This window comes from Orycteropus afer, unplaced genomic scaffold, assembly GCF_000298275.1.
Source record: "Orycteropus afer afer isolate SDZICR_OR568_19922 unplaced genomic scaffold, OryAfe1.0 scaffold00194, whole genome shotgun sequence".
Classification (NCBI taxonomy): Eukaryota; Metazoa; Chordata; class Mammalia; order Tubulidentata; family Orycteropodidae; genus Orycteropus; species Orycteropus afer.
Window position 1 is genome coordinate 6,247,532 of NW_006921781.1, and position 5,860 is coordinate 6,253,391.

The 5,860-nt window shown below is 39.2% G+C and overlaps 1 protein-coding gene across 1 annotated transcript in view; it reads right to left on the reverse strand.

Annotated features, from left to right (window-relative positions):
* DNAJC15 (DnaJ heat shock protein family (Hsp40) member C15) overlaps nt 1–5,860 on the reverse strand; it is a 158,661-nt gene that overhangs the window by 102,124 nt on the left and 50,677 nt on the right. The window lies entirely within an intron of this gene.

Below are 5,860 nucleotides of genomic sequence, written 5' to 3' on the forward strand. Positions count from 1 at the left end.
TGTGTGTGTGTGTGTGTGTGTGTGTGTGTGGATTGAAAATACCATGATTTGGGTCAGGCTCACTTTAATCCTCAAGGTGACATCTTTGCTTTTTAATACTTCAAAGAATTCTACTGCAACAAATTTGTCCAATGTAATTTGTCATTTGATTTCTTTACTGCTGCTTCCATGGGTGCTAACTATGGATCTAAGTAAAATGAAATTCTTGACAACTTCAATCTTTTCTGCATTTATCATGATGTTGATTCCTGGTCCAGTTGTGAAGATTTTTGTTTTCTGTTGGTTGGCTGGTTGGTATGTGCCATTGAGTCGAACCCGACTCATAGCAACCCCTCCTTGGGTTTCCGAGGCAGTATCACCACAGAAATAGATTGTCCCATCTTCCTTCTGAGGAGTGGCTGGTGGGTTTGAACCACCAGCCTTCTGGTTAGCAGTCAGGTGCCTTAGGTGTAATTCATACTGAAGGCTATAGTCTTTGATCTTCATCAGTCAAGTGCTTCAAGTTTTCTTCATTCATAGCAAGCAAGGTTGTATCTCTGGCATATTGCAAGTTGTTAAAAGAATCCTTTTCTGATCCTGGTGCTGTTTTTCTTCATATAGTGCAGGTTCTCAATTATTGGTTCAGCATACATACTGAATAAGTATGGTTAAAGGATATTGTATGAGGTTAAAATCAGAGGCACTTGGTGTATGTAAATAGAGCAGCCTGGAAGCGGACCCTTACTTCCATTTTAAAGTCTTGACATGGGTCTAGGATCCATGTTGAATTTTAAAGCTGCCTTGTCTATAGCAATTCCTCTAAACTTGATGCTGACCTAATCTTGATGGTGACCATATTCCTGAAAAGAGACATTTTCTCTGAGGTCTGGCAGGAGCAGGATACATAATCTATCACCAGAGGGTCTTTCCACTATGTTCAAACAGATGCAAGATGTGATAGCTTAAACCCAAAGGGTCTCAATGCACAGTATTATTGGTAAATCTTTACAATGGACCCTTAGACACAGGTGTGATTGAGAAAACAATTTTTATAGCAGGTCACCCAAAAAACCTATCTTGTCATTGTCCTGTGACCAACCTGTAATAAACTGCAGAACGTGTATGCTTACAATTGTGTACCCTTAACCAATCATGTAATCCCACATTATTATCCACCTATCCCTGCTAAATCTCCACTTTTAGATATCCTGACTTTGACTCTCAATTTTCTTGTAGCCAATTATGATTGTGTAACTTTTAGTTCCTGCTCTAACTGTACAAAAATGTTTTCTTCTTCATTGTCTGGTAGAAGAGCCATCTTCACTCTGTCAATTTGGACGTCTTTCCAGTCCAGATTGTCTCTACCCCTCAATAAACCTCTTTTAAGCAGACTTTGTATTGTGGCTCTATGATAGCACAACTCTGACACACATCTTTCCTGATTTTAAACCACAGTCTCCCCTTGTGCTGTTCAAACAACTGTCTCTTGGTCTATATACAGGTTCTACATGAGCACAATTAACCATTCTGAAATTCCCATTCTTTGTAATATCATCAATAATTTGTTATGGTCCCTATTGTTACATGCTTTGGCATAGACAATAAAATAAAGGTTAGCATCTGTCTGATATTTTCTGCTTTCAGCCAAGATCTCTCTGATATCAGCAATGATATCCCTCATTCCACGTCCTCTTGTGAAACCTGCTTGAATTTCTGGCAGTTTTCTGTTGATGTGTTGCTGCAACCATATTTTGAATTACTATGGAATTAACAATTCCTATTTTTAGCCAGACATGTAATTCCAAGCCTTGGTTAGAAGTAGGTATGGCTACATTAACTAGTCCTAGTTTATAGCATGTTAGCAGAGTGGTGTGGGCAACTTCTAATAAGCCCTTAAAGAGAGGTGGGATATGCATTTTTCCTTTCCCATTCCCCCTGCTGGCTACCTGGAATGCAGACATTATATCCATAACAGCCATCTTGGGTAAAGAAGGAACAATGAGATAAAAGCAACCCATGTCCCCAATGATCATGAAGCTGCCTCTATTTATATGAGAGAAAAACATTCTATCTTCCTAAGCCAATATATTTTTTTGGTTTTCAGTCACTTGCAATGAAAACAAATTCTGAAGGATACAGAACTAAGGAAAGTCAAAGCAGAAATGGAAACGTTTTGTCTGATTAGTGGTGAGATATAAACCTGTAAGATCCAGCACAGATTTATAAAGAGCTGGAATACTACTAGGAAACAGTATGGACTGATTTTATTTTGGTGCAGACATAATAATATAGAGATTGAGACTCAGGGATGCTAAACCAAAAAGCCCTTCAGCAGTCAGTCTTCAAGTTCTGAAAGGGAATATACTCTCAGTCTCAGGAAATTAAAGCTCCATACCTTAAAGTCATAACACTATAATGAGAAACAACAGGTCAGAAAGGGCAGCTGCATGAAGATGCTCTAACTTTAACATTCAGTAACTCTCTACTGGAGTCCCTCAGTGGTGCGAACAGTTAATATCCTTTAGCTGCTAACCAAAAGGTTGGACGTCTGGGTCCACTCAGAGATACCTCAGAAGAAAGACTTGGTAATCTAATTCCAAAAAATTAGCCACGGATAACCCTGTGAAGCATAGTTCTAGACTGACATACACAGGGTTGTCATGAGTTGGAATTTACTTGACAGAAATTGGCTTAACTCTTAGAAATCTAGAGAACAATTATCCAGGCTTCTCCCTCTCAGCTGTAGGTCTAAGATACACCTCCTCACCAGGGAATGACACTACAGTGATTTCAGTAAAGGAAGATTCATTTCTTGGCAGAGGAGGGAAAGCCTAAAGGCTAGTGACCCAGCGAGGCAAAAATAGTCTTCAAGGTTCCCTTAAGGTTGCTAGCCTTAATTATTCCAGGACAGAGGTATGTAAGTGGTTATTTAAAGATGCTCTGTTCAGGCAGATAGATTTTTGCCATTTTCTAGAATTTCCCTGGTGCAATAAATTTTGAGCTAAGTTACAACTTTAACTTAATTGGTCCTTGGGTGGCGCAAATGATTAAGCATTAAGACTACTAGCCAACAGGTTGATGGTTTGAACCCACTCAGAGGTATCTCAGAACACAGGTCTGGCAATCTGTTTCTGAAAGGTCACAGCCTTGAAAACAGTCCAGAGCAATTTTACCCTGCACATGTGGAATCACCATGAGTTGGAGTAGACTCGAAGGCAGCAACAATGATGGTTCACTTTAAGAATGCAACAGTTAATGTGTTCGACTAACCAAAAGACTGGAGCTTTGAGTCCACCACGAAGTGTCTCAGAAGAAATACCTGGAGATCTATTTCCTCCTTAATTGCCTCATATGAGAACTACATTTTCCTCCTGTAAAACTTTGTTTATTCTTCATCTGACTAGAATCTCTCATCTTTGCCTACTCAAATCCTACTTATTCTTAATGCTTCAGCCTGAATCTGCCACAAAATGGGAGAAATCATTGCAACACATATATGAGAAAATGAATACAGATCCAAAATATGTACAGAATTCCTCCAAATCAATAATAATAAAAAAAAAATGGACAACTCTATAAAAGGTAGGCAAAAAACTAGGTCAGGTATTTCATAGAAAAAAAAATCTAAATGACTAATACACATAAGAAAAGGCACTCAACTTCAAAAGTAACCAAGGAATAGTAGCAATAACAACAACAACAAATGGTATGCAGAAAACAATATGGAACATAAAGATCTCTGGTCTTTATGGAACATGTCTGTTTTGTCCACCAATACATCCCAAGCACCTAACAACAGTATCTACACCTCCCAGGGTAATTGTGAGGATAAAATGTAATTACCATATGTAAAGGAAATTAGTGCAGTGGCATGGCACTGGTAAAAAGTAAGTATGAACTATTTTAAATATTAATAAAAATAACTAGATACTATTGAATATACCAGGAGCTCTGGTAGCCTAGTGCCTAAGGCACTTGACTGCTAACCAGAAGGCTGGTGGTTCAAAGCCAGCAGCCACTCCTCCGAAGGAAGGTTGGGTAATCTACTTCCATAGTGATACTGCCTCGGAAACCCAAGGAGGGGTCACTATGAGTCGGGTCCGACTTGACAGCACATAACAACAACAACAATGAATATACCACCCCTTGTCTGTCAGTTGATTGAACTGTGGTGGCTTGTATGTTCCTGTGAGGCTGGAGCCTATGATGTTATTTCAAATACTACCGGGGTCAGCCATCGTGAATAGGTTTTAGTGGAGCTTCCAGATTAAGACTGGGAAGAAGGACGAGGCCATCTACTTCTCAAAGAATTGGTCACTTGAAACCTTACGAAACCAGTGAAACACTCTCTGACATAATACAGGAAAACCTTATGAAGAGCCCTGAAGTACTGTCTGATAAAATGCCAGGAGATGAGCACCTCAGGTTGGAAGGCACTCTAAATATGTCTGGGGAAGAGCTGCTGCCTCAAAGTAGAGTTGACTTTAATGACACAGGTGGAGTAAAGCTTTCAGGACCATCATGTGCTCATGGGGCATAACTCAAAATGGGCAGAAACAGCTGCAAACATCCATGAATAATCTGAATGTGGAATGCACAAAGTATGACTCTAGGAAAATTGGAAGCTGTCAAAAAGAAATGGAACACATGAAGATTGATATCCTAGGCATAAGTGAGCTGAAATGGACTAGCATTGGCCATTTTGAATCAAAACAATCACATGGTGTACTATACCAGAAATGACAAACTGAAAAGGAATGGTGTCACATTCATCATCAACAAGGACATCTCACGATCAGTCCTAAAGTACAATGCTTTCAGTGACAGGATAATTTCTATATGCCTATAAGGAAAATTAGTTAATAAAACTATTATTTGAATTTATGCATCAACTACCAAAATAAAAGATGAAGAAATTGAAGTTTTTTATCAACTTCTGCAGTCTGAAATTGACCAAACATGCAATAAAGACATAGTGATTATTGCTGGTGATTAGAATGTGAAAGTTACAAACAAAGAAGAACCATTGGTAGTTGGAAAATATGGCCTTGGTGATGGAAATGATACTGGAGATCGCATGATAGGATTCTGCAAGACCAATTCACTGAAAATACCTTTTTTCAACAATATGAACAGTGACTATACACATGGACCTTGCCAGGTGGATTACACAGAAATCAAATCAACTACATCTGTGGAAAGAAGCAACAGAGTAACTCTACTGCTAATACCATGTAATACCATCAATTAAAACTAGTCCAGGAGCTGACTGTGGAACAGACCATCAATTGCTCATATGCAATTTCAGGTTGAACCTAAAGAAAATTAAAACAAGTACACGACAGTAAAGATAAGATCTTGAGTGTGTTTCCTGTTGTTGTTACATGCCATTGAGTTGGCTCTGACTCACAGCCCTGTAAGTCAGAAAAGACTCTATGCACAACAGAATGAAACATTGTCTGGTCCTATGCCAGGCTTACAATCCTTGCTATGCTTGAGCCCATCCTTGCAGCCACCATGTCAATTCATCTATTTGAAGGTCTTCCTCATTTTTGTCGACCCTCCACTTTACCAAGCACAATACCCTCCAAGGAATGGTCCTTCTGGCAACATGACCAAAGCTGGTGAGAAGTCGTCTGGCCATTCTCACTTCTAAGGAGCATTCCAGTTGCACTTCTTCCAGGACAGATTAGTTCATTCTTCTGGTAGTCTATGGTATTTTCAGTACTCTTCGCCAACACCATAATTCAAAAGCATCAGTTCTTCTTCAGTTTTCCTTATTTACTGTCCAGCTTTCACATGCATTTGAGGTGACTGAAAATATCATGGCTTGGATTAGATGCACCTTAGTCTTCAACTCACAACTCACTGCTATCAAGTC